Here is a 12,259-nt window from a genome sequence, read left to right as displayed (position 1 = left end):
GATACTGATCGAGTGGAAATTCTATAAGAGAAGCGAATTTAAGAGCGGGCTTCTGGACATGGAGAGGTAACACCACTTCAGTTCTATAAACAAGTTCTGAAGGAGTGGCATTAGTCGGGGTCCGAATGGTGGTTCGGTATGCCCAAAGTGCGTCATGAATTCGCTCATGCCAATCTCGACCTGTTTTCATAGTCCTTTCCAAAATACGAATCAAAATTTTAGTGGTGGCCTCTGCTTGGACGTTCCCTTGAGGATAATAGGGAGCTGAGAAATGATGGGAAATTCTGAATTTAGAACAAAATGTTTTCATCCTCTCATTTTTAAAATGGGTTCCATTGTCTGAGACAATATCATGTGGTATGCCGAAGCGGCAAAGAATGTTCTTGTGAATGAAAGAAACCACATGGCGGCCTTCTACGGTGCGTAGAGTAACAGCTTCAACCCATTTTGTGAAATATTCTGTCGCAGCTAGAAAGTACTTGTGGCCGTTGGAAGCAGAAGGTGTAATTTGACCTACAACGTCGAAAGCCCACATGGAAAATGGCCAAGGAGAGACAACTGATTGCAGATATGTGGCCGGAACATGAATGTAAGGCGCATGCATTTGGCACTTGACGCACTTCTTCACGAATCGATGGCAGTCCTGCTGCATGGTATTCCAGTAGTAGCCTGCTCGGACGATCTTCTTGACGAGCGTTTGATAACCGACATGGCCACCACAAATTCCTTCATGTGCCTCTTGGATGATTTTCATAACTTCTTCTTTGTCTAAGCATCTTGAATACTCAGAACTGAAACCACGACGGTAAAGGACATTGGCGAGAATGAAATAACGGGTAGACATACGTTGAATCGCACGTTGCTCCCTTTTTGGCATCTCTGGTGGAAATTCACCAGTCTCAATGAAATTTTTGATATTTTGATACCAAGGCTTCTCCTTCTGATCGACCTGGTTTACTTGCATAACTGAAGTGAAAGCAGGTTGCTCAAGTCTGCCAACTTCGAAAGAACGACATGACTCACTGCCTTTGAAGGATAAAATGGAGCCCAGACTGGCTAAACCATCAGCTATCTGATTATGCTCTCTTCTGATATGACTGAGCTGAAATTCTTCGAAGTTGTCCACAAGAGCTAGGACGATCTTCTGATACGGGATTAATTTTGGATCTTTTACTTTCCATTCAGTGTTAACTTGACTAACAACAAGTAGAGAGTCGCCAAAAGCATGGACTCTCTTGACATTGAAATTTTGCAGAATTTTGAGGCCTTGTATTAAAGCTTCATACTCGGCCATGATATGCGTGCATTGGAAACCAAGTTTAAGAGAATAAGGGATCATTTCTTTTTCTGGAGTGATTAACAGGACTCCAATCCCGATGCTAGACATGTTCTTAGAGCCATCGAAGAACATATTCCAAGTTGGGGGCTGTTGGATATTACAGATGTGCTCATCAGAAAAATCATCCTTTGCTTTAATCTCTTCTGTCAAAGGGAAATCTGCCAACTGATCTGCGATCGCTTGGCCTTTAATCGACTTTTGAGAAACATACTCTAAGTCATATTGCATCAGAAGGACTTGCCACTTCGCAATCCGTCCAGTGAGAAACAGTTGTTCCAAAATGTATCTGAGAGGATTAAGCTTCGACAGAAACTTGATTTCAGAAGCCAACAAGTAATGTCTTAATTTTTGGCACATCCAAACCAGAGCTAGACAAGTTTTCTCCATCTGAGAATACTTCTTTTCATAATCAATGAAGGTTTTGCTAACATAGTAGATGGCGTGCTCTATCAGGCTGCCTTCTTCATACTGTGCGAGAAATCCTCCACAGGCATTCTGATTGACAGAAATGTACAGTAGGAGAGGTTTCCCCAACTTTGGCGGCTTCAAAACTGGCAGATTAAGGAGATATTGCTCTATGCGCTCAAACAAGAGGTGACATTCTGATCCCCATTCAAATTTAACTCCTTTTCTTAGCAGATGATTGAAGGGCTCACATCTCATAGCCAAATTAGAGATGAACCTGCGAATAGACTGAATACGCCCTTGAAGGCTTCGCAGTTCTCTGAGATTAGTTGGAAGCGGCATATCAATAATGGCTTTTGCCTTGGTTGGGTCCACCTCGATTCCTTTCTTGCTGATGATGAAGCCGAGCAATTTGCCGGATTCTACTCCAAAAACACACTTCTGAGGATTAAGTCTTGTAAAGAATGAGTCTTTCAAAAACTTGACTAAGAGCATCAAGGTGATCCTCTTCTTCTTTAGACTTAACCAAAATGTCATCCACATATGCATCCATATTCTTGTGCATTTGATCGTGGAAAATGACGGTCATTGCCCTTTGATAAGTTGTTCCGGCATTTTTGAGTCCAAATGGCATGACTGTATAGCAGAAGGTTCCCCATGGGATAGTAAAGTACGAGCCAAAACTCTAGGGTTCAGATCATCTGATTTCAATCAAGATACGCCGATATACCCAAGCTGAAGCTCGAAGTACGTGGCATAGAAATATTTCTCCGGTTCTAAGGTAATGGCTTCCCAACATCCTTGAGCGCCTACCGATATACCTCGGACTATGGCCCTTAGGTACGTGGTAGGGAGGCGCGAACCCAAATAAGTGGTCCAGTTGGGAGGCTCTCTCCCGAACTATGGTTCAGTGAGACAGCCCAGCAACGTGAAGACCAGGACAATATAGGTAAGGAGGTTTTCAAAATATGCTCAACATGCAAGAAATCAGATGGCTCTAATGCAAGTCCTAAAGAGATAGATTAAAATGAAGAGAAGCATACATTTGCATACATTGTTTTCATTCAATCCCTAGAATTGAGGAGAGTTATGTTTTCAGACCTAAGTCTAATGTGAGCATGAAATAATCTCCTCAATATGGTCCTACCAAACCATACTTAAATCCTGTATGATGTCAACTTAGGACAAAATCTAGGCTTCTAAGGTTTGCATGAAAATGAAGCTGACATTTGAAGAATAAAGACTTAGATAATATCAAAGCAAAGGAAAAGGCATTAAATTTGACCGGACGAAGACGAGTCCCATCTCAATCGCCAAATCTATGATCATCGCAAAAATTTTCCTCTCGTAATGTTCTCTCTCTTTCTTCTCTTTTCCTTTCTAACCTCTATTTTCCTCCTTTTTGAAGGGAGAAAAATAAAAGAGAGAAAAGAAAAGAAGAGAGAAGAAGAAGAGGAACTCTTTTGCGGGGTCTCACTTGACCTTTATTTTTTAAAAATATTTGAGAAAATGACTCGCCTCCATTTTTTAAATATTTGCGGGAAAAGTGGGAGACGGGATTCGCTCGTTGGTACGAGGTTCGACCGTTCCTGGCGCCTTTACCATGGGTAATCTAACCAAGGGTCGAATTTATGCCTTTTAGTTTTGCTAAGATATTTATCTAAGAATTTATCCTAAGTCTAGATGCACAAAGAATCATGCTTGTGCAGTGCAAAGATGTATGCTCTTTTCGAAAAATGGTTTGAAAAATTCTCAAGTATTTCTGAGATGAATCTGATGATAGTAGTGAAGAAATGGTTTCTAACTTAGAACTTAAGATTTAAAGTTCTAAGTTTTTTTGGAAATAATCAAGAGCTTGGGAAAATAAATCTGGATTTGGAAAGAGATGATTTTGAAGTTTGAGATAAAAGAAGAAGGAATTTTCAAAGTCATAAATGGACTTTGAATCAGAATATAGATGAAAATGGAATTGAATTCTAACTTTGAAGTTTGAAATCAGAAGGAACGATAGAATTGGGATTGATTTGAATGTTTGGAATTCAAGATGGAATTTGAATCCAAAGTTTGGATTCTAAATAGAGTTGAGTTTTAAAATTGAATTTTGGATTTAGAATCCAAAATTGGATCTGAACTCTGAAGTTGGATTCTGAATTTTAAATAGAATTGGATCCAAGATTTGGGATCCAAACTGGAATTGGATTCTGGATTCTAGAATGGATTTGGATTTGAAGTCTGAGATCCAAAAGTAGAATTGGATTCTGGATCCTAGAATTGATTTGGATCTGAAGTCTGAGATCCAAAAGTAGAATTGGATTCTGGATCCTAGAATGGCATTGGATCTGAAGTCTGAGATCCAAAGGGGAATTGAGTTCTGGATCCTAGAATGGAATTAGATCTGGAGTTTGAGATCCAAAGGGGAATTGAGTTCTGGATCCTAGAATGGAATTGGATCTGAAGTATGAGATCCAAAGTAGAATTGGATTCTGGATCCTAGAATTGGAATTTGGATCTGTAATCTGAGATCCAATGTAGAATGAGGATCTGGATCCTAGAATGGATTTTGGATTTGAAGTCTGAGATCCAAGGTGAAGTTGGATTCATACTTGGAAATCTGGATCCAAGTTGAGATTAACTTTGGTTTTGGGCTTTGAAAAGTCCAAATGAGACTTTTGAATATGGATCTGGGTTTTGAAAACCCAGATTAAATTTAAAAATTTAGGAAAGGTCAAGCTTTTGAGATTCAGAATCAATCTCAAATTGTGTTTTTTGAATTTAAAGATAAGAAGATGAACTTGATTTTGAGAGTGAATCAAAGATTTCAAAGTTTAAATGGAACTTTGAATTCTTTTGAATTGAATTGGAATTTTGGAGTTTGAATAAAAATGGTTTTGAAATTCCAAAGTCAAATTGGACTTTGAAATTGAGATAGAATTGGAATAGAAAAGATGTTCAAAATCACTTGGGTTTTTGAAAAGAATTTTTTGAAAATATGATGTAATTCTATCCTAAATGATGAATGAATTTAAATAACTTTGAAATTGGATTTGAAAAGCTATTTCATTCCTTAGATAAATTAAAATAAGATTGAAGATATAATACATCCTCGATTATGGTCATTGAATGTATTATATAATAATCTATATTTAAATTCGGGTGAAGAATGAAACACATTTTTGTGCTTTTATAGAGTTTAAAATGAAATTAACTCTCAATATACCCTGACTATGGCCATTGGTATATATTTTAAGCCAATTTTAAGTTAAACTCTAATAAAAGAAGGAAATATTTTGAAAAATATGATGATGTTTGAAGAGGATCCAGTGTGGATCAGTGTTATTTTATAAAAGATAAAAATCCTAAGTCTTGTTTACATCCCGACTATGGTCGTTGATGTAAATCATCAACTTAGGATTAATTTACCTCTTACGAAATGGTGCACGTGCCATTCGTGTTTCACCATTGTGAGAATTTTGAGAAATAAATGCAAAAAAATGCATGAAAACAAATAATTCATGATATTTACAATACTCATTCATTCTATCTAAAACAGGAAATGTAAATTCTCATTTACGATCTAACTATTACAATACATGAAATTGAATTTGTAGCTCCAAATAATAACCTTTTCCACATATCCCCCTGTAAAACACTTGATTAGTTTGAAAAGAGAGGAAAATTTGCACATATCATATAAATGTTAATGGTGAAAGAATGCTCACATACCAAGGTATTTAAGATCTAACCATGTGGGAAAATGATATATATTCATGTACATATATACATGCATATATATATATAAGCGGAATGGTATGCAATAGATGGGCTGATGGTAGTTGTTTTATATAGGATTCAACTTATGATCAGAACTCTGGATTTTCTTCTTGCTGTTTTGCAAGCATTACATTCAGATTGTCCCTGAATAGTCACATGGAAATGGTTCTCAGCTGAAAAATAGTTGTTTATTTAACCATTTCGTTTTAACAGATTATGGGTAGGGGCATGGCTGAAATGGTAGAACATGTAGAGGGAATGACATGCAGCAGGTCTGTTGACTGGTATACAGTAGAAGATGCTGAATGTGAAGGGGCTGTGTAGGTGCAACAATGCTAACAGTGAGCTATACATAAGTGGAGGCTGGATACAAGGTATGAGGGGTTTGGTGATGTAGCAGAAGATATGAACATGTAGTGGCAAAGTGAGTGCAATGGGCAGCAATAATGTACAATGGTGAACAATGCAGCTAACAGGAATATAGTGCAACAATAGTGGGAATTCAGTGGATGTACAGGTAGGATGCCATATGCAAAGATATGCATAGGTGTATTAAAATGCAGTAGAAGATATCCCAAGTGATTCATAACTCAGTAGAATATGCTTTGAAACAAAAATGATTTACAGTAAGCCAACAAACAAAAAAAATGTGTTGGTAACATGATTTATAACAAATACTCAGTGAAAAATATATATGCAAAAGAATTCACAGCAGTGTGCGATATTGCTGTAGATGCAAAGAAAACACAGTGAATTGATCAAATATAATACACAGAGTGTAAAAGAGAGAAAAAAAATGTGATGGGTGTTGTGATGGGTGACAAGGGTGCGATGTTCTAAGAATTTCTATCAGTTTTTAGCTGCCATGTGTCAAATATGTTCAATGAGATGCTGGCGAGTTCTTTAGATTTTGCTATGACCACATGAACATATTGAGTTATCTGCAGTTCAATACAGATGTACAACAACTTTTGCAGCAAATAATCTCCAAAAGGGTAAGTATGACAGGTAATTAAACATTATCCAAACTCTTTGAAGGATTCCCTCATCGAAAATTTTCTGAAGAGATTGACAAATTTGCTGATCCTCAGCAACATCATGTATGTATCCTAAGGAATTGTATCTTACAGGGAGTAGTGCTGTGGAATCTTGTTTTCATAGATCACTCTCAGGCCACCACTTCCACCAAAGGCATCCTTTCACCATAGACCTCCAGGTTAGGCAAAAGCCCAGTGACATTCAACAGGGTAATTCAAGTAAAGAGGAAGAAAAAAAAGAAAAAAAAACTGAGGGTGCAACCTCCTCATATAAATGAGGATTAACGGATAGTGGAGAATAAAGAACCAAAAAACCTAAGCACAAAAGTTGGTTTGATTTTTAAGGCCAAATGTCTTAAAAAGATGTGATAAAAGTGCCAACCCCATCACCCAAAATTACCACGACTGGATAGAAATCAAGGATCTATATGCTTATGAAACACATTAGAACACATGATAGGCCAGACTGATAAAGCCCACCCCAGAGACGCATTGTTTCAATGTATTATGATCAAAGCCACACACACACAGGATGTGCACAAATTCTTTGCAGTGTTTCCTGCAGAAAATACTCAAAATGTAAACAAGATAAGAGGCTAAAACCCCAAAGGTAGACATACAAAGGGGTAAGATTATCAGCAGATCTGCTGCAACAGGAGATGAACACCCTCAATCTTGTAAGACATACAATTGAAAAGCATACAAAAAAAAACGACTAAACCAAACTACTTCAAGAAGTAGCCCAAAAATATCCTAGAGCAAGACCCAACACTGAAGGCATAAGAAAGGCCAGATGATCACAGATCATCCGATCACTTATAGCAGGTACTGACGCTATGTAAAGAAAGTGTGAGAGTCGTGAATGCATTGGTGGAATGTAAAACAAATGCCACAGGGGATTGTATCTTCATCAAAGTATAAATGCTTGTGAAAATTATAATGGAGCAAACCTCTAAATGAATTTATGTGAATGGACTTACCAAAGGATCTAACCTCTGGATGCATAGTATTCCTCTGTAAAAGGATTTTATAAGATCTAAAGATGCAGGATCTAACTATCAAATAAGGAGATGCACGAAAATAGTGAACAACGATACATATATGATATAATGACCGATGTGAGGCCGACAATCAAGTTGTATGAAGCTGTCATAAAAAAAAATGATAGCTAACAGAGGCAAGAGAACTACTGTTAAAAATAAAAGAAAATCCTATGAACTATTCTGAAACCCCTATGAAGATCAAAATAAAGCTTAACAAAAAGGAAATTAGACCAGGATTCAAAGGAATCCTATCAGATTATTGAATCTGATAACTTCAATCCAATAAGATAAGAGTTGCAGTATAAATAAAATGAAACACAAAGAAATGTTGGAATGCTTACTGTTCCATTAATGTTGCCATAGGTAAACCGATTCTGCTATAGGCAGATCGGCATTACGACAAGGGCTTACTTATCACATGACGAAGAGCAACTTCGGGTTTTACAATACACAAAAGAGAACGGGGGGATGAGTCACTTACCTTCTGTTGTTGTTGCTGGGACTGAAGATCCTTCGGTCGATCAGAGGAGAAGTGGATTGCTTCGCTTTGCAGAGGGGAAGGAAGAGTTGTTGTGTGAAGATGGCTGGGCTTCACCAAGGAATCGAAGAGCTTTATGTGACCGAGTGATGACACCCCTTTTGGAGGTTGAAGGTGGGCAGATGACTCCTTTCGGTTAGTTTGCCGTGGACCTCGTTTCAGAGATATGGATACCGTAGAAAAATAATGAATTCCTCAAAAAAACCTTGCTTAGAAGAAATATCGATGAAGAATCGGATGAAGTTGATGATGTAGCAAGAGGAAAACGATGGATGCCAGTAAAGAGTTGATGGAAGAAGAAAAAAATGGATGATCCCCTTCCTCTGTGTGCGCCCTCTTTAAAGAGGAAGAGGGGAAAGTTCGGGAGAGAAATCCATTCAGGATTGAGGGTGGAGATAAGAGGGATTTGTTGAGGATGGAAGGTGGAGAAAGGAGAAGTGGGAAGCGCGGGAGGAGTTCGTTGGAGCTTTTCCCTATTTAAAAAAGGTGGTTCCCTTTTAGAAATTTTTTTGAAAAAATGGTTTAAATGTGAGGTTTTCAGAAAAATTATTTTAAAAGGTTTCAAAATCATTCATTTTTCTTGTAGCTTTTCTTAATTTTTTTGGTTTTTATGTTATTTTTCAATTTTTTTTTTGTATTTTTAGAATAAAATCTTAAAGTTTTACGAGAAATCAAAGGTTAAAACTAATTTTTTTGTGTTTTTATAAAATATTTACAAAAGGAGTTTTTCTGAGAATAAAAAGCTATTTTTGGGGAAATTTCTTCAGAAAATAGATTTATATCTGGATTTTTAGGAAATATTAGAGGTTTTCAACCTCGAATTGAGAAATATAAGGTTGGGGATCCAACAGAGTGCCAGATGAATTGCCTGAGCCATTTAGAACCATTTTTTTTTGGTATTTTGTAATTCGTAATTTGGAAATCGGACGACGGACAACGGGGCTCAGATTTGGGTTTAAAACACTGGGTTCAGATCCGGAATCGAGTTTGAATATATCATCATGGAATTTAACCTAGAAGATTTGAAGAATAATTGAAATTTGGCTTTGATTTTCTCAGAAGATGGAGCCAGGGGCAAAAGAGTCTTTTTGCAAATCTTTGAAAAATTTGGGGTGTTCACAGCCCAGCAACGTGAAGACCGGGTAGACATAGGTGGGGTGGTTTTTTGAAATATGAGCACATGGAAGCAAACATATGGCTCTAAGTCCTAAACTGATAGAATTTTGAAAATTTTGAAGGAGCAAACATTGTTTTCACACAAATCCTAGATTGAGGAGTGTTGTATTTCAGAACTAAGTCTAAGTGAGCATGCATAATTCTCCTCAATTGGTCCTACCAAACCATACCTAGTCTATATGCAATCCATGTCAGCTGGGTTCAAGCCTAGGCTCCTAGGCTCACATGATATCATAAAGTAAAAACTGACATTCCGTAGAACATGATTTTGATAATTGAGCTAAGTCCAGGCACACATTTGATCAGGCAAAGACAGCTCCCATCTCGGTCGTCAAACCTGTTATCATCGCAAAATTTTTTCCCCTCCCTCTGTGAGAGAGAGAAGAAACGATTCTGTGAGTCAAACTCTACCAAAGTTCTGAAAATGGTTTTAAAAATTACTCACTTTCGTTTTGAAAATTTATGGAAAAATTCTGTGGAATGGGATCCGCCTCTCTGTACGAGGTTCAACCGTTCCTGGCGCCTTTACCAAGGGTAATCGAACCAAGGATCAATTGTGTATGTACTATTTTTCCTAGAATGCATAGAGAATCAGGCATGTGCTATGGAATTTTGAAAAAGATGCAAGTTTGAGAAATATGATGTTTGCCTTGGAAAATTGAGATGTACTTGGAAAATGACTGGAAATACTTGGGAAAATCATTGGATTTCATTGAAAATCAGGAATTGCAATGGAAAATGAATCTTGAATGAAAAATGGATTCTCAGGAAAACTTGGGTTCTGAGAAAATCGATTTTGAGATTTGGATTGCTTTTCTAAGGAAATGGATTTGAGAATTCTGAGAAAATCAAAAAATTCATTGGAAAATGATTTTTGAAATGGAAAATGGATTCTCAGGAAAATGGGAACTCTTAGAAAATCGATTTTTGAAATCAGAATAGCTTTTTCTAAGAAAATCGATTTCTGAATAGGATTTGAGAATTCTGGAAAAATTAATTTCAGAAGTAAGTCAAGTTTTTTTTTTAGAAAATCGATTTTGGGATTTTAAAATGAAATTGAGAATGTGGAAACTTGGAAAATACTTGGAATCTCATTTGAAAATTCAGAATTCTGAGAAAATCAAATCTTGAGAAAGACTTGGAAATTTATGGGAAAATCAATTTCTCTGAAATGAAATTGGGAAGTGAGTTTGAAAATGCTGCAAATTGAATGAATGAATATGAATTTAAAAGGGAATTCTTTGAGGAATTGGAAAAATCCTTTTGAGTTTTAAGAAATGCAGTGCATTTTTAAAGTTAGCCTAAGAGTGTAGGCTGAATGTGGCTAAAATGAAGATCATAAATCTTGGTTTTCTTCGTATTCTGACTATGGTCATAAATACGAATCCCAACAAATTCGTGAACTCCCTAAGAGCTTGTGCACGTGTCATTCGTGTCAACCATAGTGATTTTAGAAAATGTGCATATGCGTCATACATCAAATATTGAATTTTTCAGAAATTAAACTATATGCAATGCAGTCTTATTCTAAACTGAAAAAGTAACTCTTATTCCAAAATATTACAACTTGATATTACATTGAAGTGAAATAAAATAAGAAAATAAAAGTCTTCTTCTTGGATGCTCCTGCAAAACTAGAAAACATGTTAGCATAGAAATATAGGTTTATCTGAATTTATCCAAAAATGTTAGAAATAATCGGATATTATTCAAATATAAACCCAAATTCATACCCCATTTTGATATAAACATGATAAATAAGTAATAAAATTCAAAAATAAACTTGGAAATTCGAAATTGGGGTCAAAATGACCTAAATACCCCTGATGACTTTGAAATCAGGGTTTTCTAAAAGAAATTTTGTAAAATTTGAAAATCAAATGAAATCAAATCAAACACAATATGATGAAATATGATGATATGCATAAAAATTTAGAAAATTGAAGTTTGGAAATTCGAAATTGGGGTCAAAATGACCAAAATGCCCCTGATAACAAGACTATGGCTTGAAACCAGGGTTTTCTAAAATAAATTTTGCAAAAATGGGAAATTTAAATGCAAATGACATTAAAATTAACCCTAATATGATATGACATGCTTATTTACAAGATAAAAACCCTAAAATGGCAAAAATATCTCAAAATATCAAATTTGACTTGATTTTCGCTTCTGAATTTAAAAGTAAACTAACATACAAAGCAAATGAACTTAGAATTGAGCCAAATTTGGCATGGACACCTAGACTAACCCTAAAAATATAATGAAGCTCGAAAATATATTTTTCTGTTATTTTTTTAATGTGACAAATAACTAAAAATCCTAAAATTCAAGATTTTGCCTAAAATGTTAATTCTAAATGGGATTTTGGATACTAAACTTCCATAAAAATTTCCCAACTTTTTTGGGGTGACAGAGGACAGTTAGGAAAAGATTTTTTCATTCTATGGATTCTGTTTTTGACATATGGTCGGAGCTGGACAGCTCCGGCAAGTCGGATCAGCATCCGACGACTCTAAGATTTAGGGAAGACATATATGTTTCGGAAACAATTATGGAAAAAATATCAGACAGATGAGAAAATGGCTGAAATTTTGGTAAAATATCCCTGACAAACAAGGAAAGATTTCCTATTTTCACAGTATTGGAATTTGGGTTATGGTTTGAGAGAGAGCAGAGGGTTATCAGCGACCTGGATCTCTGAAATTCTCAGACATTGGAATTTGACAGACAGAAAAATTAAATTCGGGAAAAATACTTAGGCTGTTCTAAAAAAACTCAAAATTTGGGAAAAGTTAGAATAAAGGGTTAGAAACAACTTCTATGTTTGAAGTTTTGGCATACAGCCTATGGGTTGAACGGACACAGTGGGTTAGAGTCAGCCTAGACCCTGACAAGGAAAACGTGATATTTTTCCAAAGGTCTGAGAAAATTGATTTTTAGCGGGATCAAA

The sequence above is a fragment of the Nuphar pumila genome, chromosome 8 (genome assembly GCF_984573655.1).
Source record: "Nuphar pumila chromosome 8, dmNupPumi1.hap1.1, whole genome shotgun sequence".
Taxonomy (NCBI): Eukaryota; Viridiplantae; Streptophyta; class Magnoliopsida; order Nymphaeales; family Nymphaeaceae; genus Nuphar; species Nuphar pumila.
The sequence above is the reverse complement of the archived record's forward strand: the minus strand, read 5'-3'. Positions refer to the sequence as shown.